General features: G+C 39.7%; 22 non-coding genes across 22 annotated transcripts; 11 read left to right on the top strand and 11 right to left on the bottom strand.

Moving 5' to 3' along the window:
- Positions 1 to 642: 642 nt before the first annotated feature.
- LOC137409484 (5S ribosomal RNA) lies at positions 643 to 761 on the bottom strand. Its single transcript, XR_010980701.1, has one exon. It is a non-coding gene; the product is annotated as a 5S ribosomal RNA (ribosomal RNA).
- A 135-nt stretch (positions 762 to 896) lies between these two features.
- On the top strand, positions 897 to 1,015 carry LOC137409022 (5S ribosomal RNA). Its single transcript, XR_010980270.1, has one exon. It is a non-coding gene; the product is annotated as a 5S ribosomal RNA (ribosomal RNA).
- A 2,151-nt stretch (positions 1,016 to 3,166) lies between these two features.
- On the bottom strand, positions 3,167 to 3,285 carry LOC137409486 (5S ribosomal RNA). The gene has a single exon (XR_010980703.1). It is a non-coding gene; the product is annotated as a 5S ribosomal RNA (ribosomal RNA).
- Positions 3,286 to 3,420: 135 nt separating this feature from the next.
- Positions 3,421 to 3,539, top strand: LOC137409024 (5S ribosomal RNA). Its single transcript, XR_010980271.1, has one exon. It is a non-coding gene; the product is annotated as a 5S ribosomal RNA (ribosomal RNA).
- A 2,151-nt stretch (positions 3,540 to 5,690) lies between these two features.
- Positions 5,691 to 5,809, bottom strand: LOC137409487 (5S ribosomal RNA). The gene has a single exon (XR_010980704.1). It is a non-coding gene; the product is annotated as a 5S ribosomal RNA (ribosomal RNA).
- A 135-nt stretch (positions 5,810 to 5,944) lies between these two features.
- Positions 5,945 to 6,063, top strand: LOC137409025 (5S ribosomal RNA). Its single transcript, XR_010980272.1, has one exon. It is a non-coding gene; the product is annotated as a 5S ribosomal RNA (ribosomal RNA).
- A 2,151-nt stretch (positions 6,064 to 8,214) lies between these two features.
- On the bottom strand, positions 8,215 to 8,333 carry LOC137409488 (5S ribosomal RNA). Its single transcript, XR_010980705.1, has one exon. It is a non-coding gene; the product is annotated as a 5S ribosomal RNA (ribosomal RNA).
- Positions 8,334 to 8,467: 134 nt separating this feature from the next.
- On the top strand, positions 8,468 to 8,586 carry LOC137409026 (5S ribosomal RNA). The gene has a single exon (XR_010980273.1). It is a non-coding gene; the product is annotated as a 5S ribosomal RNA (ribosomal RNA).
- A 2,144-nt stretch (positions 8,587 to 10,730) lies between these two features.
- LOC137409489 (5S ribosomal RNA) lies at positions 10,731 to 10,849 on the bottom strand. Its single transcript, XR_010980706.1, has one exon. It is a non-coding gene; the product is annotated as a 5S ribosomal RNA (ribosomal RNA).
- A 134-nt stretch (positions 10,850 to 10,983) lies between these two features.
- LOC137409028 (5S ribosomal RNA) lies at positions 10,984 to 11,102 on the top strand. Its single transcript, XR_010980275.1, has one exon. It is a non-coding gene; the product is annotated as a 5S ribosomal RNA (ribosomal RNA).
- A 2,135-nt stretch (positions 11,103 to 13,237) lies between these two features.
- LOC137409490 (5S ribosomal RNA) lies at positions 13,238 to 13,356 on the bottom strand. The gene has a single exon (XR_010980707.1). It is a non-coding gene; the product is annotated as a 5S ribosomal RNA (ribosomal RNA).
- A 134-nt stretch (positions 13,357 to 13,490) lies between these two features.
- Positions 13,491 to 13,609, top strand: LOC137409029 (5S ribosomal RNA). The gene has a single exon (XR_010980276.1). It is a non-coding gene; the product is annotated as a 5S ribosomal RNA (ribosomal RNA).
- A 2,023-nt stretch (positions 13,610 to 15,632) lies between these two features.
- Positions 15,633 to 15,751, bottom strand: LOC137409491 (5S ribosomal RNA). Its single transcript, XR_010980708.1, has one exon. It is a non-coding gene; the product is annotated as a 5S ribosomal RNA (ribosomal RNA).
- Positions 15,752 to 15,885: 134 nt separating this feature from the next.
- LOC137409030 (5S ribosomal RNA) lies at positions 15,886 to 16,004 on the top strand. Its single transcript, XR_010980277.1, has one exon. It is a non-coding gene; the product is annotated as a 5S ribosomal RNA (ribosomal RNA).
- Positions 16,005 to 18,139: 2,135 nt separating this feature from the next.
- LOC137409492 (5S ribosomal RNA) lies at positions 18,140 to 18,258 on the bottom strand. The gene has a single exon (XR_010980709.1). It is a non-coding gene; the product is annotated as a 5S ribosomal RNA (ribosomal RNA).
- Positions 18,259 to 18,392: 134 nt separating this feature from the next.
- Positions 18,393 to 18,511, top strand: LOC137409031 (5S ribosomal RNA). Its single transcript, XR_010980278.1, has one exon. It is a non-coding gene; the product is annotated as a 5S ribosomal RNA (ribosomal RNA).
- Positions 18,512 to 20,646: 2,135 nt separating this feature from the next.
- LOC137409493 (5S ribosomal RNA) lies at positions 20,647 to 20,765 on the bottom strand. The gene has a single exon (XR_010980710.1). It is a non-coding gene; the product is annotated as a 5S ribosomal RNA (ribosomal RNA).
- A 134-nt stretch (positions 20,766 to 20,899) lies between these two features.
- LOC137409032 (5S ribosomal RNA) lies at positions 20,900 to 21,018 on the top strand. The gene has a single exon (XR_010980279.1). It is a non-coding gene; the product is annotated as a 5S ribosomal RNA (ribosomal RNA).
- A 2,023-nt stretch (positions 21,019 to 23,041) lies between these two features.
- LOC137409494 (5S ribosomal RNA) lies at positions 23,042 to 23,160 on the bottom strand. The gene has a single exon (XR_010980711.1). It is a non-coding gene; the product is annotated as a 5S ribosomal RNA (ribosomal RNA).
- A 134-nt stretch (positions 23,161 to 23,294) lies between these two features.
- Positions 23,295 to 23,413, top strand: LOC137409033 (5S ribosomal RNA). Its single transcript, XR_010980280.1, has one exon. It is a non-coding gene; the product is annotated as a 5S ribosomal RNA (ribosomal RNA).
- Positions 23,414 to 25,548: 2,135 nt separating this feature from the next.
- On the bottom strand, positions 25,549 to 25,667 carry LOC137409495 (5S ribosomal RNA). The gene has a single exon (XR_010980712.1). It is a non-coding gene; the product is annotated as a 5S ribosomal RNA (ribosomal RNA).
- Positions 25,668 to 25,801: 134 nt separating this feature from the next.
- On the top strand, positions 25,802 to 25,920 carry LOC137409034 (5S ribosomal RNA). The gene has a single exon (XR_010980281.1). It is a non-coding gene; the product is annotated as a 5S ribosomal RNA (ribosomal RNA).
- The last annotated feature ends 2,030 nt before the right edge of the window (positions 25,921 to 27,950 follow it).

Raw genomic sequence — 27,950 nt, forward strand, 5'->3', positions numbered from 1 at the left:
GCCGACATACGAGTTGCGCAATTAAAAGGAAATCTTAACGCGAGTTTCTTGAGCTATTACGCCGCGCGAAATGAAAACGAATCGAAATTATATCCTCTTTAAAATACACGGGTAGCAGCGGCGCATGGCTGGTGAAGATGAGGAGATTGAAGCTAGCCGGATAGCATCAAGTACTAATAATATTCATATTATCCAGTTTCGGCTAAAACCTTTGAATGGAAATGATTTTTTATTTTATATCAAAAGATAGAGCGAATTAAAAGACTTTTAAATGGAAATGATTTTTTATTTTATATCAAAAGATAGAGCGAATTAAAAGACTTTTAAATGGAAATGATTTTTTATTTTATATCAAGAGATAGAGCGAATTAAGAGACTTTTAAATGGAAATGATTTTTTGTTTTAAATCAAGAGATAGAGCGAATTAAAAGACTTTTAAATGGAAATGATTTTTTATTTTACATCAAGAGATAGAGCGAATTAAAAGACTTTCAAGCGGAAATGATTTTTTATTTTACATCAAGAGATAGAGCGAATTAAAAGACTTTCAAGCGGAAATGATTTTTTATTCTATATCAAGAGATAGAGTGAATTAAAGAAGCTTGAAAATTCTAAATTAGTATAATTTTGATAAAAACTAAAGGTCTACAGCACCCGGTATTCCCAGGCGGTCACCCATCCAAGTACTAACCGGGCTCGACGTTGCTTAGCTTCAGTGATCGGACGAGAACTGGCGTTTTCAACGTGATATGGCCGTAGACATTTAGTAAGCTTCAACAGACGCTAAATGAGAAACGTGGCAATAATCAGCGAACGCCCATTGGACAATATAGTCACGGCTTGGTGAGCATTATTATAACTCTGCGTTAATAGCGTGTCTCGAAGAGCGCATCAGTGTCTACGGCCATATCACGTTGAAAACGCCAGTTCTCGTCCGATCACTGAAGCTAAGCAACGTCGAGCCCGGTTAGTACTTGGATGGGTGACCGCCTGGGAATACCGGGTGCTGTAGACTTTTTATTTATTTTTACATCTTGCTATCTTCATCGCGATCTTCGCGCTATCTTCATCTACATGTACATGTACATGTTCATGTACATGAACATGTACTACGTATGCGTTATATATATATACATATACTATGTACTATGTACTATGTACTACGTACGTGTAGTGTGTAACAGTATATATAACTTTGCTGCTGCATTTCCGCGTCAAAACCCTTCTGGCAAGCGTGATCAATTAAAGCGCGACACTTTTTGTAGTCGAAGGATGTACTCTACTCGTGTATAACGAAAACTGTTGCAGCGTCCGATCTCAACATAAAAATAACATATTCTCACTTTTAATCCGAAGAAATCTCTTTTAAAGGAAGTTTGTTACTTTTTCTCGACATAAAGTGACGCGCTATCGTAGATCTTATTAGTTTACCGGCTATCTAATGTCTACGCGTGTAAAGACAGGTGAGTAGTAAGCGCCGTTCTTTGGCTTGTTCTTCTCATCTACGAGTTCGAAAGAAAACAGCCCTACATTATAAAAGCTTTTACTTACGCGATCAGGTGTGTTAAAAAGATGTTCACGTCGAACCAAATAAAGCGATGCTTTAGAAATGGTGTAATAGCCTCCAAACGAGTACGCTCGCGTTCGACCGCCGCGCGAGTAGCTTCAACTCCTAACGAAACAATCGTAGTACGTCTACTATATACACGTGTAAATTAGGATTCGTTTGCTCTCTCAACATCTGAAAGAGCGGTTAATCGCGCTGCAACGAAACATTCATGCGTACCATGTAAACTAGGATTCGTTCGCTCTCTCAATATTTGAAAGAGCGGTCAATCGCGCTGCCGGTTATTCGTCCAGCTCGCTCATTAGCTATGAAAAGCTATCGAGTTACTTCGAACGCATAGCTTAAAACTTTGCCATTGCGTAACGAATATTCCCGGCTCAAACGAATCGTTGATATTGTGCAAATTAGGAGTCGTGTGTACTCTCATACTTCGACGGCGTGGTTGTTCGCGCTCGATAATATTCGACTCGTTCACTCATTGGCTAAACGCATAGCGTTCAAGATCTCGCCGATTCGTACGAAGGTTGCAGGCTCGTTACCGCCGCTTCACGCGCTTTAGATTATTTCGTCAGCATTTTGAAAACTACGGTAAATATTTTCCTTTTAAATAATTATAATCGCGTGGAAATGACCTTACGCGAAAGTAGGCTTTTCGCTAGAGATAGTTCCGCAAAGATAAAAACTGATGGAGCAACCTTAGCTACGCGCTGGCCCGCGCTCATCACCGAACTTATTTGCCGTCGTAACGTAGATTCCACGTTCCGGTTTGTAATTCGTTTCGAAACTTTTTGACACAATTTACCTTTTAGACTTTAACGCATCCGCGAGTACGGTTTTGTTTCATCACGATCGAAGACGATCGCTCGAGTTTACATTACGAGAATGCGTATTTTGCGGCGAAAGGCCGAGTCGAGTTTCGTTTAGTTATTTATTTTAGCTTTTAGGTAAACTCGTAACGCCGACATACGAGTTGCGCAATTAAAAGGAAATCTTAACGCGAGTTTCTTGAGCTATTACGCCGCGCGAAATGAAAACGAATCGAAATTATATCCTCTTTAAAATACACGGGTAGCAGCGGCGCATGGCTGGTGAAGATGAGGAGATTGAAGCTAGCCGGATAGCATCAAGTACTAATAATATTCATATTATCCAGTTTCGGCTAAAACCTTTGAATGGAAATGATTTTTTATTTTATATCAAAAGATAGAGCGAATTAAAAGACTTTTAAATGGAAATGATTTTTTATTTTATATCAAAAGATAGAGCGAATTAAAAGACTTTTAAATGGAAATGATTTTTTATTTTATATCAAGAGATAGAGCGAATTAAGAGACTTTTAAATGGAAATGATTTTTTGTTTTAAATCAAGAGATAGAGCGAATTAAAAGACTTTTAAATGGAAATGATTTTTTATTTTACATCAAGAGATAGAGCGAATTAAAAGACTTTCAAGCGGAAATGATTTTTTATTTTACATCAAGAGATAGAGCGAATTAAAAGACTTTCAAGCGGAAATGATTTTTTATTCTATATCAAGAGATAGAGTGAATTAAAGAAGCTTGAAAATTCTAAATTAGTATAATTTTGATAAAAACTAAAGGTCTACAGCACCCGGTATTCCCAGGCGGTCACCCATCCAAGTACTAACCGGGCTCGACGTTGCTTAGCTTCAGTGATCGGACGAGAACTGGCGTTTTCAACGTGATATGGCCGTAGACATTTAGTAAGCTTCAACAGACGCTAAATGAGAAACGTGGCAATAATCAGCGAACGCCCATTGGACAATATAGTCACGGCTTGGTGAGCATTATTATAACTCTGCGTTAATAGCGTGTCTCGAAGAGCGCATCAGTGTCTACGGCCATATCACGTTGAAAACGCCAGTTCTCGTCCGATCACTGAAGCTAAGCAACGTCGAGCCCGGTTAGTACTTGGATGGGTGACCGCCTGGGAATACCGGGTGCTGTAGACTTTTTATTTATTTTTACATCTTGCTATCTTCATCGCGATCTTCGCGCTATCTTCATCTACATGTACATGTACATGTTCATGTACATGAACATGTACTACGTATGCGTTATATATATATACATATACTATGTACTATGTACTATGTACTACGTACGTGTAGTGTGTAACAGTATATATAACTTTGCTGCTGCATTTCCGCGTCAAAACCCTTCTGGCAAGCGTGATCAATTAAAGCGCGACACTTTTTGTAGTCGAAGGATGTACTCTACTCGTGTATAACGAAAACTGTTGCAGCGTCCGATCTCAACATAAAAATAACATATTCTCACTTTTAATCCGAAGAAATCTCTTTTAAAGGAAGTTTGTTACTTTTTCTCGACATAAAGTGACGCGCTATCGTAGATCTTATTAGTTTACCGGCTATCTAATGTCTACGCGTGTAAAGACAGGTGAGTAGTAAGCGCCGTTCTTTGGCTTGTTCTTCTCATCTACGAGTTCGAAAGAAAACAGCCCTACATTATAAAAGCTTTTACTTACGCGATCAGGTGTGTTAAAAAGATGTTCACGTCGAACCAAATAAAGCGATGCTTTAGAAATGGTGTAATAGCCTCCAAACGAGTACGCTCGCGTTCGACCGCCGCGCGAGTAGCTTCAACTCCTAACGAAACAATCGTAGTACGTCTACTATATACACGTGTAAATTAGGATTCGTTTGCTCTCTCAACATCTGAAAGAGCGGTTAATCGCGCTGCAACGAAACATTCATGCGTACCATGTAAACTAGGATTCGTTCGCTCTCTCAATATTTGAAAGAGCGGTCAATCGCGCTGCCGGTTATTCGTCCAGCTCGCTCATTAGCTATGAAAAGCTATCGAGTTACTTCGAACGCATAGCTTAAAACTTTGCCATTGCGTAACGAATATTCCCGGCTCAAACGAATCGTTGATATTGTGCAAATTAGGAGTCGTGTGTACTCTCATACTTCGACGGCGTGGTTGTTCGCGCTCGATAATATTCGACTCGTTCACTCATTGGCTAAACGCATAGCGTTCAAGATCTCGCCGATTCGTACGAAGGTTGCAGGCTCGTTACCGCCGCTTCACGCGCTTTAGATTATTTCGTCAGCATTTTGAAAACTACGGTAAATATTTTCCTTTTAAATAATTATAATCGCGTGGAAATGACCTTACGCGAAAGTAGGCTTTTCGCTAGAGATAGTTCCGCAAAGATAAAAACTGATGGAGCAACCTTAGCTACGCGCTGGCCCGCGCTCATCACCGAACTTAGTTGCCGTCGTAACGTAGATTCCACGTTCCGGTTTGTAATTCGTTTCGAAACTTTTTGACACAATTTACCTTTTAGACTTTTACGCATCCGCGAGTACGGTTTTGTTTCATCACGATCGAAGACGATCGCTCGAGTTTACATTACGAGAATGCGTATTTTGCGGCGAAAGGCCGAGTCGAGTTTCGTTTAGTTATTTATTTTAGCTTTTAGGTAAACTCGTAACGCCGACATACGAGTTGCGCAATTAAAAGGAAATCTTAACGCGAGTTTCTTGAGCTATTACGCCGCGCGAAATGAAAACGAATCGAAATTATATCCTCTTTAAAATACACGGGTAGCAGCGGCGCATGGCTGGTGAAGATGAGGAGATTGAAGCTAGCCGGATAGCATCAAGTACTAATAATATTCATATTATCCAGTTTCGGCTAAAACCTTTGAATGGAAATGATTTTTTATTTTATATCAAAAGATAGAGCGAATTAAAAGACTTTTAAATGGAAATGATTTTTTATTTTATATCAAAAGATAGAGCGAATTAAAAGACTTTTAAATGGAAATGATTTTTTATTTTATATCAAGAGATAGAGCGAATTAAGAGACTTTTAAATGGAAATGATTTTTTGTTTTAAATCAAGAGATAGAGCGAATTAAAAGACTTTTAAATGGAAATGATTTTTTATTTTACATCAAGAGATAGAGCGAATTAAAAGACTTTCAAGCGGAAATGATTTTTTATTTTACATCAAGAGATAGAGCGAATTAAAAGACTTTCAAGCGGAAATGATTTTTTATTCTATATCAAGAGATAGAGTGAATTAAAGAAGCTTGAAAATTCTAAATTAGTATAATTTTGATAAAAACTAAAGGTCTACAGCACCCGGTATTCCCAGGCGGTCACCCATCCAAGTACTAACCGGGCTCGACGTTGCTTAGCTTCAGTGATCGGACGAGAACTGGCGTTTTCAACGTGATATGGCCGTAGACATTTAGTAAGCTTCAACAGACGCTAAATGAGAAACGTGGCAATAATCAGCGAACGCCCATTGGACAATATAGTCACGGCTTGGTGAGCATTATTATAACTCTGCGTTAATAGCGTGTCTCGAAGAGCGCATCAGTGTCTACGGCCATATCACGTTGAAAACGCCAGTTCTCGTCCGATCACTGAAGCTAAGCAACGTCGAGCCCGGTTAGTACTTGGATGGGTGACCGCCTGGGAATACCGGGTGCTGTAGACTTTTTATTTATTTTTACATCTTGCTATCTTCATCGCGATCTTCGCGCTATCTTCATCTACATGTACATGTACATGTTCATGTACATGAACATGTACTACGTATGCGTTATATATATATACATATACTATGTACTATGTACTATGTACTACGTACGTGTAGTGTGTAACAGTATATATAACTTTGCTGCTGCATTTCCGCGTCAAAACCCTTCTGGCAAGCGTGATCAATTAAAGCGCGACACTTTTTGTAGTCGAAGGATGTACTCTACTCGTGTATAACGAAAACTGTTGCAGCGTCCGATCTCAACATAAAAATAACATATTCTCACTTTTAATCCGAAGAAATCTCTTTTAAAGGAAGTTTGTTACTTTTTCTCGACATAAAGTGACGCGCTATCGTAGATCTTATTAGTTTACCGGCTATCTAATGTCTACGCGTGTAAAGACAGGTGAGTAGTAAGCGCCGTTCTTTGGCTTGTTCTTCTCATCTACGAGTTCGAAAGAAAACAGCCCTACATTATAAAAGCTTTTACTTACGCGATCAGGTGTGTTAAAAAGATGTTCACGTCGAACCAAATAAAGCGATGCTTTAGAAATGGTGTAATAGCCTCTAAACGAGTACGCTCGCGTTCGACCGCCGCGCGAGTAGCTTCAACTCCTAACGAAACAATCGTAGTACGTCTACTATATACACGTGTAAATTAGGATTCGTTTGCTCTCTCAACATCTGAAAGAGCGGTTAATCGCGCTGCAACGAAACATTCATGCGTACCATGTAAACTAGGATTCGTTCGCTCTCTCAATATTTGAAAGAGCGGTCAATCGCGCTGCCGGTTATTCGTCCAGCTCGCTCATTAGCTATGAAAAGCTATCGAGTTACTTCGAACGCATAGCTTAAAACTTTGCCATTGCGTAACGAATATTCCCGGCTCAAACGAATCGTTGATATTGTGCAAATTAGGAGTCGTGTGTACTCTCATACTTCGACGGCGTGGTTGTTCGCGCTCGATAATATTCGACTCGTTCACTCATTGGCTAAACGCATAGCGTTCAAGATCTCGCCGATTCGTACGAAGGTTGCAGGCTCGTTACCGCCGCTTCACGCGCTTTAGATTATTTCGTCAGCATTTTGAAAACTACGGTAAATATTTTCCTTTTAAATAATTATAATCGCGTGGAAATGACCTTACGCGAAAGTAGGCTTTTCGCTAGAGATAATTCCGCAAAGATAAAAACTGATGGAGCAACCTTAGCTACGCGCTGGCCCGCGCTCATTACCGAACTTAGTTGCCGTCGTAACGTAGATTCCACGTTCCGGTTTGTAATTCGTTTCGAAACTTTTTGACACAATTTACCTTTTAGACTTTTACGCATCCGCGAGTACGGTTTTGTTTCATCACGATCGAAGACGATCGCTCGAGTTTACATTACGAGAATGCGTATTTTGCGGCGAAAGGCCGAGTCGAGTTTCGTTTAGTTATTTATTTTAGCTTTTAGGTAAACTCGTAACGCCGACATACGAGTTGCGCAATTAAAAGGAAATCTTAACGCGAGTTTCTTGAGCTATTACGCCGCGCAAAATGAAAACGAATCGAAATTATATCCTCTTTAAAATACACGGGTAGCAGCGGCGCATGGCTGGTGAAGATGAGGAGATTGAAGCTAGCCGGATAGCATCAAGTACTAATAATATTCATATTATCCAGTTTCGGCTAAAACCTTTGAATGGAAATGATTTTTTATTTTATATCAAAAGATAGAGCGAATTAAAAGACTTTTAAATGGAAATGATTTTTTATTTTATATCAAAAGATAGAGCGAATTAAAAGACTTTTAAATGGAAATGATTTTTTATTTTATATCAAGAGATAGAGCGAATTAAGAGACTTTTAAATGGAAATGATTTTTTGTTTTAAATCAAGAGATAGAGCGAATTAAAAGACTTTTAAATGGAAATGATTTTTTATTTTACATCAAGAGATAGAGCGAATTAAAAGACTTTCAAGCGGAAATGATTTTTTATTTTACATCAAGAGATAGAGCGAATTAAAAGACTTTCGAGCGGAAATGATTTTTTATTCTATATCAAGAGATAGAGTGAATTAAAGAAGCTTGAAAATTCTAAATTAGTATAATTTTGATAAAAACTAAAGGTCTACAGCACCCGGTATTCCCAGGCGGTCACCCATCCAAGTACTAACCGGGCTCGACGTTGCTTAGCTTCAGTGATCGGACGAGAACTGGCGTTTTCAACGTGATATGGCCGTAGACATTTAGTAAGCTTCAACAGACGCTAATGAGAAACGTGGCAATAATCAGCGAACGCCCATTGGACACTATAGTCACGGCTTGGTGAGCATTATTATAACTCTGCGTTAATAGCGTGTCTCGAAGAGCGCGTCAGTGTCTACGGCCATATCACGTTGAAAACGCCAGTTCTCGTCCGATCACTGAAGCTAAGCAACGTCGAGCCCGGTTAGTACTTGGATGGGTGACCGCCTGGGAATACCGGGTGCTGTAGACTTTTTATTTATTTTTACATCTTGCTATCTTCATCGCGATCTTCGCGCTATCTTCATCTACATGTACATGTACATGTTCATGTACATGAACATGTACTACGTATGCGTTATATATATATACATATACTATGTACTATGTACTACGTACGTGTAGTGTGTAACAGTATATATAACTTTGCTGCTGCATTTCCGCGTCAAAACCCTTCTGGCAAGCGTGATCAATTAAAGCGCGACACTTTTTGTAGTCGAAGGATGTACTCTACTCGTGTATAACGAAAACTGTTGCAGCGTCCGATCTCAACATAAAAATAACATATTCTCACTTTTAATCCGAAGAAATCTCTTTTAAAGGAAGTTTGTTACTTTTTCTCGACATAAAGTGACGCGCTATCGTAGATCTTATTAGTTTACCGGCTATCTAATGTCTACGCGTGTAAAGACAGGTGAGTAGTAAGCGCCGTTCTTTGGCTTGTTCTTCTCATCTACGAGTTCGAAAGAAAACAGCCCTACATTATAAAAGCTTTTACTTACGCGATCAGGTGTGTTAAAAAGATGTTCACGTCGAACCAAATAAAGCGATGCTTTAGAAATGGTGTAATAGCCTCCAAACGAGTACGCTCGCGTTCGACCGCCGCGCGAGTAGCTTCAACTCCTAACGAAACAATCGTAGTACGTCTACTATATACACGTGTAAATTAGGATTCGTTTGCTCTCTCAACATCTGAAAGAGCGGTTAATCGCGCTGCAACGAAACATTCATGCGTACCATGTAAACTAGGATTCGTTCGCTCTCTCAATATTTGAAAGAGCGGTCAATCGCGCTGCCGGTTATTCGTCCAGCTCGCTCATTAGCTATGAAAAGCTATCGAGTTACTTCGAACGCATAGCTTAAAACTTTGCCATTGCGTAACGAATATTCCCGGCTCAAACGAATCGTTGATATTGTGCAAATTAGGAGTCGTGTGTACTCTCATACTTCGACGGCGTGGTTGTTCGCGCTCGATAATATTCGACTCGTTCACTCATTGGCTAAACGCATAGCGTTCAAGATCTCGCCGATTCGTACGAAGGTTGCAGGCTCGTTACCGCCGCTTCACGCGCTTTAGATTATTTCGTCAGCATTTTGAAAACTACGGTAAATATTTTCCTTTTAAATAATTATAATCGCGTGGAAATGACCTTACGCGAAAGTAGGCTTTTCGCTAGAGATAGTTCCGCAAAGATAAAAACTGATGGAGCAACCTTAGCTACGCGCTGGCCCGCGCTCATCACCGAACTTAGTTGCCGTCGTAACGTAGATTCCACGTTCCGGTTTGTAATTCGTTTCGAAACTTTTTGACACAATTTACCTTTTAGACTTTTACGCATCCGCGAGTACGGTTTTGTTTCATCACGATCGAAGACGATCGCTCGAGTTTACATTACGAGAATGCGTATTTTGCGGCGAAAGGCCGAGTCGAGTTTCGTTTAGTTATTTATTTTAGCTTTTAGGTAAACTCGTAACGCCGACATACGAGTTGCGCAATTAAAAGGAAATCTTAACGCGAGTTTCTTGAGCTATTACGCCGCGCGAAATGAAAACGAATCGAAATTATATCCTCTTTAAAATACACGGGTAGCAGCGGCGCATGGCTGGTGAAGATGAGGAGATTGAAGCTAGCCGGATAGCATCAAGTACTAATAATATTCATATTATCCAGTTTCGGCTAAAACCTTTGAATGGAAATGATTTTTTATTTTATATCAAAAGATAGAGCGAATTAAAAGACTTTTAAATGGAAATGATTTTTTATTTTATATCAAAAGATAGAGCGAATTAAAAGACTTTTAAATGGAAATGATTTTTTATTTTATATCAAGAGATAGAGCGAATTAAGAGACTTTTAAATGGAAATGATTTTTTGTTTTAAATCAAGAGATAGAGCGAATTAAAAGACTTTTAAATGGAAATGATTTTTTATTTTACATCAAGAGATAGAGCGAATTAAAAGACTTTCAAGCGGAAATGATTTTTTATTTTACATCAAGAGATAGAGCGAATTAAAAGACTTTCAAGCGGAAATGATTTTTTATTCTATATCAAGAGATAGAGTGAATTAAAGAAGCTTGAAAATTCTAAATTAGTATAATTTTGATAAAAACTAAAGGTCTACAGCACCCGGTATTCCCAGGCGGTCACCCATCCAAGTACTAACCGGGCTCGACGTTGCTTAGCTTCAGTGATCGGACGAGAACTGGCGTTTTCAACGTGATATGGCCGTAGACATTTAGTAAGCTTCAACAGACGCTAATGAGAAACGTGGCAATAATCAGCGAACGCCCATTGGACAATATAGTCACGGCTTGGTGAGCATTATTATAACTCTGCGTTAATAGCGTGTCTCGAAGAGCGCATCAGTGTCTACGGCCATATCACGTTGAAAACGCCAGTTCTCGTCCGATCACTGAAGCTAAGCAACGTCGAGCCCGGTTAGTACTTGGATGGGTGACCGCCTGGGAATACCGGGTGCTGTAGACTTTTTATTTATTTTTACATCTTGCTATCTTCATCGCGATCTTCGCGCTATCTTCATCTACATGTACATGTACATGTTCATGTACATGAACATGTACTACGTATGCGTTATATATATATACATATACTATGTACTACGTACGTGTAGTGTGTAACAGTATATATAACTTTGCTGCTGCATTTCCGCGTCAAAACCCTTCTGGCAAGCGTGATCAATTAAAGCGCGACACTTTTTGTAGTCGAAGGATGTACTCTACTCGTGTATAACGAAAACTGTTGCAGCGTCCGATCTCAACATAAAAATAACATATTCTCACTTTTAATCCGAAGAAATCTCTTTTAAAGGAAGTTTGTTACTTTTTCTCGACATAAAGTGACGCGCTATCGTAGATCTTATTAGTTTACCGGCTATCTAATGTCTACGCGTGTAAAGACAGGTGAGTAGTAAGCGCCGTTCTTTGGCTTGTTCTTCTCATCTACGAGTTCGAAAGAAAACAGCCCTACATAGAAAGCTTTTACTTACGCGAACAGGTGTGTTAAAAAGATGTTCACGTCGAACCAAATAAAGCGATGCTTTAGAAATGGTGTAATAGCCTCCAAACGAGTACGCTCGCGTTCGACCGCCGCGCGAGTAGCTTCAACTCCTAACGAAACAATCGTAGTACGTCTACTATATACACGTGTAAATTAGGATTCGTTTGCTCTCTCAACATCTGAAAGAGCGGTTAATCGCGCTGCAACGAAACATTCATGCGTACCATGTAAACTAGGATTCGTTCGCTCTCTCAATATTTGAAAGAGCGGTCAATCGCGCTGCCGGTTATTCGTCCAGCTCGCTCATTAGCTATGAAAAGCTATCGAGTTACTTCGAACGCATAGCTTAAAACTTTGCCATTGCGTAACGAATATTCCCGGCTCAAACGAATCGTTGATATTGTGCAAATTAGGAGTCGTGTGTACTCTCATACTTCGACGGCGTGGTTGTTCGCGCTCGATAATATTCGACTCGTTCACTCATTGGCTAAACGCATAGCGTTCAAGATCTCGCCGATTCGTACGAAGGTTGCAGGCTCGTTACCGCCGCTTCACGCGCTTTAGATTATTTCGTCAGCATTTTGAAAACTACGGTAAATATTTTCCTTTTAAATAATTATAATCGCGTGGAAATGACCTTACGCGAAAGTAGGCTTTTCGCTAGAGATAGTTCCGCAAAGATAAAAACTGATGGAGCAACCTTAGCTACGCGCTGGCCCGCGCTCATCACCGAACTTAGTTGCCGTCGTAACGTAGATTCCACGTTCCGGTTTGTAATTCGTTTCGAAACTTTTTGACACAATTTACCTTTTAGACTTTTACGCATCCGCGAGTACGGTTTTGTTTCATCACGATCGAAGACGATCGCTCGAGTTTACATTACGAGAATGCGTATTTTGCGGCGAAAGGCCGAGTCGAGTTTCGTTTAGTTATTTATTTTAGCTTTTAGGTAAACTCGTAACGCCGACATACGAGTTGCGCAATTAAAAGGAAATCTTAACGCGAGTTTCTTGAGCTATTACGCCGCGCAAAATGAAAACGAATCGAAATTATATCCTCTTTAAAATACACGGGTAGCAGCGGCGCATGGCTGGTGAAGATGAGGAGATTGAAGCTAGCCGGATAGCATCAAGTACTAATAATATTCATATTATCCAGTTTCGGCTAAAACCTTTGAATGGAAATGATTTTTTATTTTATATCAAAAGATAGAGCGAATTAAAAGACTTTTAAATGGAAATGATTTTTTATTTTATATCAAAAGATAGAGCGAATTAAAAGACTTTTAAATGGAAATGATTTTTTATTTTATATCAAAAGATAGAGCGAATTAAAAGACTTTTAAATGGAAATGATTTTTTATTTTATATCAAAAGATAGAGCGAATTAAAAGACTTTTAAATGGAAATGATTTTTTATTTTACATCAAGAGATAGAGCGAATTAAAAGACTTTCAAGCGGAAATGATTTTTTATTTTACATCAAGAGATAGAGCGAATTAAAAGACTTTCGAGCGGAAATGATTTTTTATTCTATATCAAGAGATAGAGTGAATTAAAGAAGCTTGAAAATTCTAAATTAGTATAATTTTGATAAAAACTAAAGGTCTACAGCACCCGGTATTCCCAGGCGGTCACCCATCCAAGTACTAACCGGGCTCGACGTTGCTTAGCTTCAGTGATCGGACGAGAACTGGCGTTTTCAACGTGATATGGCCGTAGACATTTAGTAAGCTTCAACAGACGCTAATGAGAAACGTGGCAATAATCAGCGAACGCCCATTGGACAATATAGTCACGGCTTGGTGAGCATTATTATAACTCTGCGTTAATAGCGTGTCTCGAAGAGCGCATCAGTGTCTACGGCCATATCACGTTGAAAACGCCAGTTCTCGTCCGATCACTGAAGCTAAGCAACGTCGAGCCCGGTTAGTACTTGGATGGGTGACCGCCTGGGAATACCGGGTGCTGTAGACTTTTTATTTATTTTTACATCTTGCTATCTTCATCGCGATCTTCGCGCTATCTTCATCTACATGTACATGTACATGTTCATGTACATGAACATGTACTACGTATGCGTTATATATATATACATATACTATGTACTACGTACGTGTAGTGTGTAACAGTATATATAACTTTGCTGCTGCATTTCCGCGTCAAAACCCTTCTGGCAAGCGTGATCAATTAAAGCGCGACACTTTTTGTAGTCGAAGGATGTACTCTACTCGTGTATAACGAAAACTGTTGCAGCGTCCGATCTCAACATAAAAATAACATATTCTCACTTTTAATCCGAAGAAATCTCTTTTAAAGGAAGTTTGTTACTTTTTCTCGACATAAAGTGACGCGCTATCGTAGATCTTATTAGTTTACCGGCTATCTAATGTCTACGCGTGTAAAGACAGGTGAGTAGTAAGCGCCGTTCTTTGGCTTGTTCTTCTCATCTACGAGTTCGAAAGAAAACAGCCCTACATAGAAAGCTTTTACTTACGCGAACAGGTGTGTTAAAAAGATGTTCACGTCGAACCAAATAAAGCGATGCTTTAGAAATGGTGTAATAGCCTCCAAATGAGTACGCTCGTGTTCGACCGCCGCGCGAGTAGCTTCAACTCCTAACGAAACAATCGTAGTACGTCTACTATATACACGTGTAAATTAGGATTCGTTTGCTCTCTCAACATCTGAAAGAGCGGTTAATCGCGCTGCAACGAAACATTCATGCGTACCATGTAAACTAGGATTCGTTCGCTCTCTCAATATTTGAAAGAGCGGTCAATCGCGCTGCCGGTTATTCGTCCAGCTCGCTCATTAGCTATGAAAAGCTATCGAGTTACTTCGAACGCATAGCTTAAAACTTTGCCATTGCGTAACGAATATTCCCGGCTCAAACGAATCGTTGATATTGTGCAAATTAGGAGTCGTGTGTACTCTCATACTTCGACGGCGTGGTTGTTCGCGCTCGATAATATTCGACTCGTTCACTCATTGGCTAAACGCATAGCGTTCAAGATCTCGCCGATTCGTACGAAGGTTGCAGGCTCGTTACCGCCGCTTCACGCGCTTTAGATTATTTCGTCAGCATTTTGAAAACTACGGTAAATATTTTCCTTTTAAATAATTATAATCGCGTGGAAATGACCTTACGCGAAAGTAGGCTTTTCGCTAGAGATAGTTCCGCAAAGATAAAAACTGATGGAGCAACCTTAGCTACGCGCTGGCCCGCGCTCATCACCGAACTTAGTTGCCGTCGTAACGTAGATTCCACGTTCCGGTTTGTAATTCGTTTCGAAACTTTTTGACACAATTTACCTTTTAGACTTTTACGCATCCGCGAGTACGGTTTTGTTTCATCACGATCGAAGACGATCGCTCGAGTTTACATTACGAGAATGCGTATTTTGCGGCGAAAGGCCGAGTCGAGTTTCGTTTAGTTATTTATTTTAGCTTTTAGGTAAACTCGTAACGCCGACATACGAGTTGCGCAATTAAAAGGAAATCTTAACGCGAGTTTCTTGAGCTATTACGCCGCGCAAAATGAAAACGAATCGAAATTATATCCTCTTTAAAATACACGGGTAGCAGCGGCGCATGGCTGGTGAAGATGAGGAGATTGAAGCTAGCCGGATAGCATCAAGTACTAATAATATTCATATTATCCAGTTTCGGCTAAAACCTTTGAATGGAAATGATTTTTTATTTTATATCAAAAGATAGAGCGAATTAAAAGACTTTTAAATGGAAATGATTTTTTATTTTATATCAAAAGATAGAGCGAATTAAAAGACTTTTAAATGGAAATGATTTTTTATTTTACATCAAGAGATAGAGCGAATTAAAAGACTTTCAAGCGGAAATGATTTTTTATTTTACATCAAGAGATAGAGCGAATTAAAAGACTTTCGAGCGGAAATGATTTTTTATTCTATATCAAGAGATAGAGTGAATTAAAGAAGCTTGAAAATTCTAAATTAGTATAATTTTGATAAAAACTAAAGGTCTACAGCACCCGGTATTCCCAGGCGGTCACCCATCCAAGTACTAACCGGGCTCGACGTTGCTTAGCTTCAGTGATCGGACGAGAACTGGCGTTTTCAACGTGATATGGCCGTAGACATTTAGTAAGCTTCAACAGACGCTAATGAGAAACGTGGCAATAATCAGCGAACGCCCATTGGACAATATAGTCACGGCTTGGTGAGCATTATTATAACTCTGCGTTAATAGCGTGTCTCGAAGAGCGCATCAGTGTCTACGGCCATATCACGTTGAAAACGCCAGTTCTCGTCCGATCACTGAAGCTAAGCAACGTCGAGCCCGGTTAGTACTTGGATGGGTGACCGCCTGGGAATACCGGGTGCTGTAGACTTTTTATTTATTTTTACATCTTGCTATCTTCATCGCGATCTTCGCGCTATCTTCATCTACATGTACATGTACATGTTCATGTACATGAACATGTACTACGTATGCGTTATATATATATACATATACTATGTACTACGTACGTGTAGTGTGTAACAGTATATATAACTTTGCTGCTGCATTTCCGCGTCAAAACCCTTCTGGCAAGCGTGATCAATTAAAGCGCGACACTTTTTGTAGTCGAAGGATGTACTCTACTCGTGTATAACGAAAACTGTTGCAGCGTCCGATCTCAACATAAAAATAACATATTCTCACTTTTAATCCGAAGAAATCTCTTTTAAAGGAAGTTTGTTACTTTTTCTCGACATAAAGTGACGCGCTATCGTAGATCTTATTAGTTTACCGGCTATCTAATGTCTACGCGTGTAAAGACAGGTGAGTAGTAAGCGCCGTTCTTTGGCTTGTTCTTCTCATCTACGAGTTCGAAAGAAAACAGCCCTACATAGAAAGCTTTTACTTACGCGAACAGGTGTGTTAAAAAGATGTTCACGTCGAACCAAATAAAGCGATGCTTTAGAAATGGTGTAATAGCCTCCAAACGAGTACGCTCGCGTTCGACCGCCGCGCGAGTAGCTTCAACTCCTAACGAAACAATCGTAGTACGTCTACTATATACACGTGTAAATTAGGATTCGTTTGCTCTCTCAACATCTGAAAGAGCGGTTAATCGCGCTGCAACGAAACATTCATGCGTACCATGTAAACTAGGATTCGTTCGCTCTCTCAATATTTGAAAGAGCGGTCAATCGCGCTGCCGGTTATTCGTCCAGCTCGCTCATTAGCTATGAAAAGCTATCGAGTTACTTCGAACGCATAGCTTAAAACTTTGCCATTGCGTAACGAATATTCCCGGCTCAAACGAATCGTTGATATTGTGCAAATTAGGAGTCGTGTGTACTCTCATACTTCGACGGCGTGGTTGTTCGCGCTCGATAATATTCGACTCGTTCACTCATTGGCTAAACGCATAGCGTTCAAGATCTCGCCGATTCGTACGAAGGTTGCAGGCTCGTTACCGCCGCTTCACGCGCTTTAGATTATTTCGTCAGCATTTTGAAAACTACGGTAAATATTTTCCTTTTAAATAATTATAATCGCGTGGAAATGACCTTACGCGAAAGTAGGCTTTTCGCTAGAGATAGTTCCGCAAAGATAAAAACTGATGGAGCAACCTTAGCTACGCGCTGGCCCGCGCTCATCACCGAACTTAGTTGCCGTCGTAACGTAGATTCCACGTTCCGGTTTGTAATTCGTTTCGAAACTTTTTGACACAATTTACCTTTTAGACTTTTACGCATCCGCGAGTACGGTTTTGTTTCATCACGATCGAAGACGATCGCTCGAGTTTACATTACGAGAATGCGTATTTTGCGGCGAAAGGCCGAGTCGAGTTTCGTTTAGTTATTTATTTTAGCTTTTAGGTAAACTCGTAACGCCGACATACGAGTTGCGCAATTAAAAGGAAATCTTAACGCGAGTTTCTTGAGCTATTACGCCGCGCGAAATGAAAACGAATCGAAATTATATCCTCTTTAAAATACACGGGTAGCAGCGGCGCATGGCTGGTGAAGATGAGGAGATTGAAGCTAGCCGGATAGCATCAAGTACTAATAATATTCATATTATCCAGTTTCGGCTAAAACCTTTGAATGGAAATGATTTTTTATTTTATATCAAAAGATAGAGCGAATTAAAAGACTTTTAAATGGAAATGATTTTTTATTTTATATCAAAAGATAGAGCGAATTAAAAGACTTTTAAATGGAAATGATTTTTTATTTTATATCAAAAGATAGAGCGAATTAAAAGACTTTTAAATGGAAATGATTTTTTATTTTATATCAAAAGATAGAGCGAATTAAAAGACTTTTAAATGGAAATGATTTTTTATTTTACATCAAGAGATAGAGCGAATTAAAAGACTTTCAAGCGGAAATGATTTTTTATTTTACATCAAGAGATAGAGCGAATTAAAAGACTTTCGAGCGGAAATGATTTTTTATTCTATATCAAGAGATAGAGTGAATTAAAGAAGCTTGAAAATTCTAAATTAGTATAATTTTGATAAAAACTAAAGGTCTACAGCACCCGGTATTCCCAGGCGGTCACCCATCCAAGTACTAACCGGGCTCGACGTTGCTTAGCTTCAGTGATCGGACGAGAACTGGCGTTTTCAACGTGATATGGCCGTAGACATTTAGTAAGCTTCAACAGACGCTAATGAGAAACGTGGCAATAATCAGCGAACGCCCATTGGACAATATAGTCACGGCTTGGTGAGCATTATTATAACTCTGCGTTAATAGCGTGTCTCGAAGAGCGCATCAGTGTCTACGGCCATATCACGTTGAAAACGCCAGTTCTCGTCCGATCACTGAAGCTAAGCAACGTCGAGCCCGGTTAGTACTTGGATGGGTGACCGCCTGGGAATACCGGGTGCTGTAGACTTTTTATTTATTTTTACATCTTGCTATCTTCATCGCGATCTTCGCGCTATCTTCATCTACATGTACATGTACATGTTCATGTACATGAACATGTACTACGTATGCGTTATATATATATACATATACTATGTACTACGTACGTGTAGTGTGTAACAGTATATATAACTTTGCTGCTGCATTTCCGCGTCAAAACCCTTCTGGCAAGCGTGATCAATTAAAGCGCGACACTTTTTGTAGTCGAAGGATGTACTCTACTCGTGTATAACGAAAACTGTTGCAGCGTCCGATCTCAACATAAAAATAACATATTCTCACTTTTAATCCGAAGAAATCTCTTTTAAAGGAAGTTTGTTACTTTTTCTCGACATAAAGTGACGCGCTATCGTAGATCTTATTAGTTTACCGGCTATCTAATGTCTACGCGTGTAAAGACAGGTGAGTAGTAAGCGCCGTTCTTTGGCTTGTTCTTCTCATCTACGAGTTCGAAAGAAAACAGCCCTACATAGAAAGCTTTTACTTACGCGAACAGGTGTGTTAAAAAGATGTTCACGTCGAACCAAATAAAGCGATGCTTTAGAAATGGTGTAATAGCCTCCAAACGAGTACGCTCGCGTTCGACCGCCGCGCGAGTAGCTTCAACTCCTAACGAAACAATCGTAGTACGTCTACTATATACACGTGTAAATTAGGATTCGTTTGCTCTCTCAACATCTGAAAGAGCGGTTAATCGCGCTGCAACGAAACATTCATGCGTACCATGTAAACTAGGATTCGTTCGCTCTCTCAATATTTGAAAGAGCGGTCAATCGCGCTGCCGGTTATTCGTCCAGCTCGCTCATTAGCTATGAAAAGCTATCGAGTTACTTCGAACGCATAGCTTAAAACTTTGCCATTGCGTAACGAATATTCCCGGCTCAAACGAATCGTTGATATTGTGCAAATTAGGAGTCGTGTGTACTCTCATACTTCGACGGCGTGGTTGTTCGCGCTCGATAATATTCGACTCGTTCACTCATTGGCTAAACGCATAGCGTTCAAGATCTCGCCGATTCGTACGAAGGTTGCAGGCTCGTTACCGCCGCTTCACGCGCTTTAGATTATTTCGTCAGCATTTTGAAAACTACGGTAAATATTTTCCTTTTAAATAATTATAATCGCGTGGAAATGACCTTACGCGAAAGTAGGCTTTTCGCTAGAGATAGTTCCGCAAAGATAAAAACTGATGGAGCAACCTTAGCTACGCGCTGGCCCGCGCTCATCACCGAACTTAGTTGCCGTCGTAACGTAGATTCCACGTTCCGGTTTGTAATTCGTTTCGAAACTTTTTGACACAATTTACCTTTTAGACTTTTACGCATCCGCGAGTACGGTTTTGTTTCATCACGATCGAAGACGATCGCTCGAGTTTACATTACGAGAATGCGTATTTTGCGGCGAAAGGCCGAGTCGAGTTTCGTTTAGTTATTTATTTTAGCTTTTAGGTAAACTCGTAACGCCGACATACGAGTTGCGCAATTAAAAGGAAATCTTAACGCGAGTTTCTTGAGCTATTACGCCGCGCGAAATGAAAACGAATCGAAATTATATCCTCTTTAAAATACACGGGTAGCAGCGGCGCATGGCTGGTGAAGATGAGGAGATTGAAGCTAGCCGGATAGCATCAAGTACTAATAATATTCATATTATCCAGTTTCGGCTAAAACCTTTGAATGGAAATGATTTTTTATTTTATATCAAAAGATAGAGCGAATTAAAAGACTTTTAAATGGAAATGATTTTTTATTTTATATCAAAAGATAGAGCGAATTAAAAGACTTTTAAATGGAAATGATTTTTTATTTTATATCAAAAGATAGAGCGAATTAAAAGACTTTTAAATGGAAATGATTTTTTATTTTATATCAAAAGATAGAGCGAATTAAAAGACTTTTAAATGGAAATGATTTTTTATTTTACATCAAGAGATAGAGCGAATTAAAAGACTTTCAAGCGGAAATGATTTTTTATTTTACATCAAGAGATAGAGCGAATTAAAAGACTTTCGAGCGGAAATGATTTTTTATTCTATATCAAGAGATAGAGTGAATTAAAGAAGCTTGAAAATTCTAAATTAGTATAATTTTGATAAAAACTAAAGGTCTACAGCACCCGGTATTCCCAGGCGGTCACCCATCCAAGTACTAACCGGGCTCGACGTTGCTTAGCTTCAGTGATCGGACGAGAACTGGCGTTTTCAACGTGATATGGCCGTAGACATTTAGTAAGCTTCAACAGACGCTAATGAGAAACGTGGCAATAATCAGCGAACGCCCATTGGACAATATAGTCACGGCTTGGTGAGCATTATTATAACTCTGCGTTAATAGCGTGTCTCGAAGAGCGCATCAGTGTCTACGGCCATATCACGTTGAAAACGCCAGTTCTCGTCCGATCACTGAAGCTAAGCAACGTCGAGCCCGGTTAGTACTTGGATGGGTGACCGCCTGGGAATACCGGGTGCTGTAGACTTTTTATTTATTTTTACATCTTGCTATCTTCATCGCGATCTTCGCGCTATCTTCATCTACATGTACATGTACATGTTCATGTACATGAACATGTACTACGTATGCGTTATATATATATACATATACTATGTACTACGTACGTGTAGTGTGTAACAGTATATATAACTTTGCTGCTGCATTTCCGCGTCAAAACCCTTCTGGCAAGCGTGATCAATTAAAGCGCGACACTTTTTGTAGTCGAAGGATGTACTCTACTCGTGTATAACGAAAACTGTTGCAGCGTCCGATCTCAACATAAAAATAACATATTCTCACTTTTAATCCGAAGAAATCTCTTTTAAAGGAAGTTTGTTACTTTTTCTCGACATAAAGTGACGCGCTATCGTAGATCTTATTAGTTTACCGGCTATCTAATGTCTACGCGTGTAAAGACAGGTGAGTAGTAAGCGCCGTTCTTTGGCTTGTTCTTCTCATCTACGAGTTCGAAAGAAAACAGCCCTACATAGAAAGCTTTTACTTACGCGAACAGGTGTGTTAAAAAGATGTTCACGTCGAACCAAATAAAGCGATGCTTTAGAAATGGTGTAATAGCCTCCAAACGAGTACGCTCGCGTTCGACCGCCGCGCGAGTAGCTTCAACTCCTAACGAAACAATCGTAGTACGTCTACTATATACACGTGTAAATTAGGATTCGTTTGCTCTCTCAACATCTGAAAGAGCGGTTAATCGCGCTGCAACGAAACATTCATGCGTACCATGTAAACTAGGATTCGTTCGCTCTCTCAATATTTGAAAGAGCGGTCAATCGCGCTGCCGGTTATTCGTCCAGCTCGCTCATTAGCTATGAAAAGCTATCGAGTTACTTCGAACGCATAGCTTAAAACTTTGCCATTGCGTAACGAATATTCCCGGCTCAAACGAATCGTTGATATTGTGCAAATTAGGAGTCGTGTGTACTCTCATACTTCGACGGCGTGGTTGTTCGCGCTCGATAATATTCGACTCGTTCACTCATTGGCTAAACGCATAGCGTTCAAGATCTCGCCGATTCGTACGAAGGTTGCAGGCTCGTTACCGCCGCTTCACGCGCTTTAGATTATTTCGTCAGCATTTTGAAAACTACGGTAAATATTTTCCTTTTAAATAATTATAATCGCGTGGAAATGACCTTACGCGAAAGTAGGCTTTTCGCTAGAGATAGTTCCGCAAAGATAAAAACTGATGGAGCAACCTTAGCTACGCGCTGGCCCGCGCTCATCACCGAACTTAGTTGCCGTCGTAACGTAGATTCCACGTTCCGGTTTGTAATTCGTTTCGAAACTTTTTGACACAATTTACCTTTTAGACTTTTACGCATCCGCGAGTACGGTTTTGTTTCATCACGATCGAAGACGATCGCTCGAGTTTACATTACGAGAATGCGTATTTTGCGGCGAAAGGCCGAGTCGAGTTTCGTTTAGTTATTTATTTTAGCTTTTAGGTAAACTCGTAACGCCGACATACGAGTTGCGCAATTAAAAGGAAATCTTAACGCGAGTTTCTTGAGCTATTACGCCGCGCAAAATGAAAACGAATCGAAATTATATCCTCTTTAAAATACACGGGTAGCAGCGGCGCATGGCTGGTGAAGATGAGGAGATTGAAGCTAGCCGGATAGCATCAAGTACTAATAATATTCATATTATCCAGTTTCGGCTAAAACCTTTGAATGGAAATGATTTTTTATTTTATATCAAAAGATAGAGCGAATTAAAAGACTTTTAAATGGAAATGATTTTTTATTTTATATCAAAAGATAGAGCGAATTAAAAGACTTTTAAATGGAAATGATTTTTTATTTTACATCAAGAGATAGAGCGAATTAAAAGACTTTCAAGCGGAAATGATTTTTTATTTTACATCAAGAGATAGAGCGAATTAAAAGACTTTCGAGCGGAAATGATTTTTTATTCTATATCAAGAGATAGAGTGAATTAAAGAAGCTTGAAAATTCTAAATTAGTATAATTTTGATAAAAACTAAAGGTCTACAGCACCCGGTATTCCCAGGCGGTCACCCATCCAAGTACTAACCGGGCTCGACGTTGCTTAGCTTCAGTGATCGGACGAGAACTGGCGTTTTCAACGTGATATGGCCGTAGACATTTAGTAAGCTTCAACAGACGCTAATGAGAAACGTGGCAATAATCAGCGAACGCCCATTGGACAATATAGTCACGGCTTGGTGAGCATTATTATAACTCTGCGTTAATAGCGTGTCTCGAAGAGCGCATCAGTGTCTACGGCCATATCACGTTGAAAACGCCAGTTCTCGTCCGATCACTGAAGCTAAGCAACGTCGAGCCCGGTTAGTACTTGGATGGGTGACCGCCTGGGAATACCGGGTGCTGTAGACTTTTTATTTATTTTTACATCTTGCTATCTTCATCGCGATCTTCGCGCTATCTTCATCTACATGTACATGTACATGTTCATGTACATGAACATGTACTACGTATGCGTTATATATATATACATATACTATGTACTACGTACGTGTAGTGTGTAACAGTATATATAACTTTGCTGCTGCATTTCCGCGTCAAAACCCTTCTGGCAAGCGTGATCAATTAAAGCGCGACACTTTTTGTAGTCGAAGGATGTACTCTACTCGTGTATAACGAAAACTGTTGCAGCGTCCGATCTCAACATAAAAATAACATATTCTCACTTTTAATCCGAAGAAATCTCTTTTAAAGGAAGTTTGTTACTTTTTCTCGACATAAAGTGACGCGCTATCGTAGATCTTATTAGTTTACCGGCTATCTAATGTCTACGCGTGTAAAGACAGGTGAGTAGTAAGCGCCGTTCTTTGGCTTGTTCTTCTCATCTACGAGTTCGAAAGAAAACAGCCCTACATAGAAAGCTTTTACTTACGCGAACAGGTGTGTTAAAAAGATGTTCACGTCGAACCAAATAAAGCGATGCTTTAGAAATGGTGTAATAGCCTCCAAACGAGTACGCTCGCGTTCGACCGCCGCGCGAGTAGCTTCAACTCCTAACGAAACAATCGTAGTACGTCTACTATATACACGTGTAAATTAGGATTCGTTTGCTCTCTCAACATCTGAAAGAGCGGTTAATCGCGCTGCAACGAAACATTCATGCGTACCATGTAAACTAGGATTCGTTCGCTCTCTCAATATTTGAAAGAGCGGTCAATCGCGCTGCCGGTTATTCGTCCAGCTCGCTCATTAGCTATGAAAAGCTATCGAGTTACTTCGAACGCATAGCTTAAAACTTTGCCATTGCGTAACGAATATTCCCGGCTCAAACGAATCGTTGATATTGTGCAAATTAGGAGTCGTGTGTACTCTCATACTTCGACGGCGTGGTTGTTCGCGCTCGATAATATTCGACTCGTTCACTCATTGGCTAAACGCATAGCGTTCAAGATCTCGCCGATTCGTACGAAGGTTGCAGGCTCGTTACCGCCGCTTCACGCGCTTTAGATTATTTCGTCAGCATTTTGAAAACTACGGTAAATATTTTCCTTTTAAATAATTATAATCGCGTGGAAATGACCTTACGCGAAAGTAGGCTTTTCGCTAGAGATAGTTCCGCAAAGATAAAAACTGATGGAGCAACCTTAGCTACGCGCTGGCCCGCGCTCATCACCGAACTTAGTTGCCGTCGTAACGTAGATTCCACGTTCCGGTTTGTAATTCGTTTCGAAACTTTTTGACACAATTTACCTTTTAGACTTTTACGCATCCGCGAGTACGGTTTTGTTTCATCACGATCGAAGACGATCGCTCGAGTTTACATTACGAGAATGCGTATTTTGCGGCGAAAGGCCGAGTCGAGTTTCGTTTAGTTATTTATTTTAGCTTTTAGGTAAACTCGTAACGCCGACATACGAGTTGCGCAATTAAAAGGAAATCTTAACGCGAGTTTCTTGAGCTATTACGCCGCGCAAAATGAAAACGAATCGAAATTATATCCTCTTTAAAATACACGGGTAGCAGCGGCGCATGGCTGGTGAAGATGAGGAGATTGAAGCTAGCCGGATAGCATCAAGTACTAATAATATTCATATTATCCAGTTTCGGCTAAAACCTTTGAATGGAAATGATTTTTTATTTTATATCAAAAGATAGAGCGAATTAAAAGACTTTTAAATGGAAATGATTTTTTATTTTATATCAAAAGATAGAGCGAATTAAAAGACTTTTAAATGGAAATGATTTTTTATTTTATATCAAGAGATAGAGCGAATTAAGAGACTTTTAAATGGAAATGATTTTTTGTTTTAAATCAAGAGATAGAGCGAATTAAAAGACTTTTAAATGGAAATGATTTTTTATTTTACATCAAGAGATAGAGCGAATTAAAAGACTTTCAAGCGGAAATGATTTTTTATTTTACATCAAGAGATAGAGCGAATTAAAAGACTTTCGAGCGGAAATGATTTTTTATTCTATATCAAGAGATAGAGTGAATTAAAGAAGCTTGAAAATTCTAAATTAGTATAATTTTGATAAAAACTAAAGGTCTACAGCACCCGGTATTCCCAGGCGGTCACCCATCCAAGTACTAACCGGGCTCGACGTTGCTTAGCTTCAGTGATCGGACGAGAACTGGCGTTTTCAACGTGATATGGCCGTAGACATTTAGTAAGCTTCAACAGACGCTAATGAGAAACGTGGCAATAATCAGCGAACGCCCATTGGACAATATAGTCACGGCTTGGTGAGCATTATTATAACTCTGCGTTAATAGCGTGTCTCGAAGAGCGCATCAGTGTCTACGGCCATATCACGTTGAAAACGCCAGTTCTCGTCCGATCACTGAAGCTAAGCAACGTCGAGCCCGGTTAGTACTTGGATGGGTGACCGCCTGGGAATACCGGGTGCTGTAGACTTTTTATTTATTTTTACATCTTGCTATCTTCATCGCGATCTTCGCGCTATCTTCATCTACATGTACATGTACATGTTCATGTACATGAACATGTACTACGTATGCGTTATATATATATACATATACTATGTACTACGTACGTGTAGTGTGTAACAGTATATATAACTTTGCTGCTGCATTTCCGCGTCAAAACCCTTCTGGCAAGCGTGATCAATTAAAGCGCGACACTTTTTGTAGTCGAAGGATGTACTCTACTCGTGTATAACGAAAACTGTTGCAGCGTCCGATCTCAACATAAAAATAACATATTCTCACTTTTAATCCGAAGAAATCTCTTTTAAAGGAAGTTTGTTACTTTTTCTCGACATAAAGTGACGCGCTATCGTAGATCTTATTAGTTTACCGGCTATCTAATGTCTACGCGTGTAAAGACAGGTGAGTAGTAAGCGCCGTTCTTTGGCTTGTTCTTCTCATCTACGAGTTCGAAAGAAAACAGCCCTACATAGAAAGCTTTTACTTACGCGAACAGGTGTGTTAAAAAGATGTTCACGTCGAACCAAATAAAGCGATGCTTTAGAAATGGTGTAATAGCCTCCAAACGAGTACGCTCGCGTTCGACCGCCGCGCGAGTAGCTTCAACTCCTAACGAAACAATCGTAGTACGTCTACTATATACACGTGTAAATTAGGATTCGTTTGCTCTCTCAACATCTGAAAGAGCGGTTAATCGCGCTGCAACGAAACATTCATGCGTACCATGTAAACTAGGATTCGTTCGCTCTCTCAATATTTGAAAGAGCGGTCAATCGCGCTGCCGGTTATTCGTCCAGCTCGCTCATTAGCTATGAAAAGCTATCGAGTTACTTCGAACGCATAGCTTAAAACTTTGCCATTGCGTAACGAATATTCCCGGCTCAAACGAATCGTTGATATTGTGCAAATTAGGAGTCGTGTGTACTCTCATACTTCGACGGCGTGGTTGTTCGCGCTCGATAATATTCGACTCGTTCACTCATTGGCTAAACGCATAGCGTTCAAGATCTCGCCGATTCGTACGAAGGTTGCAGGCTCGTTACCGCCGCTTCACGCGCTTTAGATTATTTCGTCAGCATTTTGAAAACTACGGTAAATATTTTCCTTTTAAATAATTATAATCGCGTGGAAATGACCTTACGCGAAAGTAGGCTTTTCGCTAGAGATAGTTCCGCAAAGATAAAAACTGATGGAGCAACCTTAGCTACGCGCTGGCCCGCGCTCATCACCGAACTTAGTTGCCGTCGTAACGTAGATTCCACGTTCCGGTTTGTAATTCGTTTCGAAACTTTTTGACACAATTTACCTTTTAGACTTTTACGCATCCGCGAGTACGGTTTTGTTTCATCACGATCGAAGACGATCGCTCGAGTTTACATTACGAGAATGCGTATTTTGCGGCGAAAGGCCGAGTCGAGTTTCGTTTAGTTATTTATTTTAGCTTTTAGGTAAACTCGTAACGCCGACATACGAGTTGCGCAATTAAAAGGAAATCTTAACGCGAGTTTCTTGAGCTATTACGCCGCGCGAAATGAAAACGAATCGAAATTATATCCTCTTTAAAATACACGGGTAGCAGCGGCGCATGGCTGGTGAAGATGAGGAGATTGAAGCTAGCCGGATAGCATCAAGTACTAATAATATTCATATTATCCAGTTTCGGCTAAAACCTTTGAATGGAAATGATTTTTTATTTTATATCAAAAGATAGAGCGAATTAAAAGACTTTTAAATGGAAATGATTTTTTATTTTATATCAAAAGATAGAGCGAATTAAAAGACTTTTAAATGGAAATGATTTTTTATTTTATATCAAGAGATAGAGCGAATTAAGAGACTTTTAAATGGAAATGATTTTTTGTTTTAAATCAAGAGATAGAGCGAATTAAAAGACTTTTAAATGGAAATGATTTTTTATTTTACATCAAGAGATAGAGCGAATTAAAAGACTTTCAAGCGGAAATGATTTTTTATTTTACATCAAGAGATAGAGCGAAT

This window comes from Watersipora subatra, chromosome 11, assembly GCF_963576615.1.
Source record: "Watersipora subatra chromosome 11, tzWatSuba1.1, whole genome shotgun sequence".
In the NCBI taxonomy this organism is placed as follows: domain Eukaryota; kingdom Metazoa; phylum Bryozoa; class Gymnolaemata; order Cheilostomatida; family Watersiporidae; genus Watersipora; species Watersipora subatra.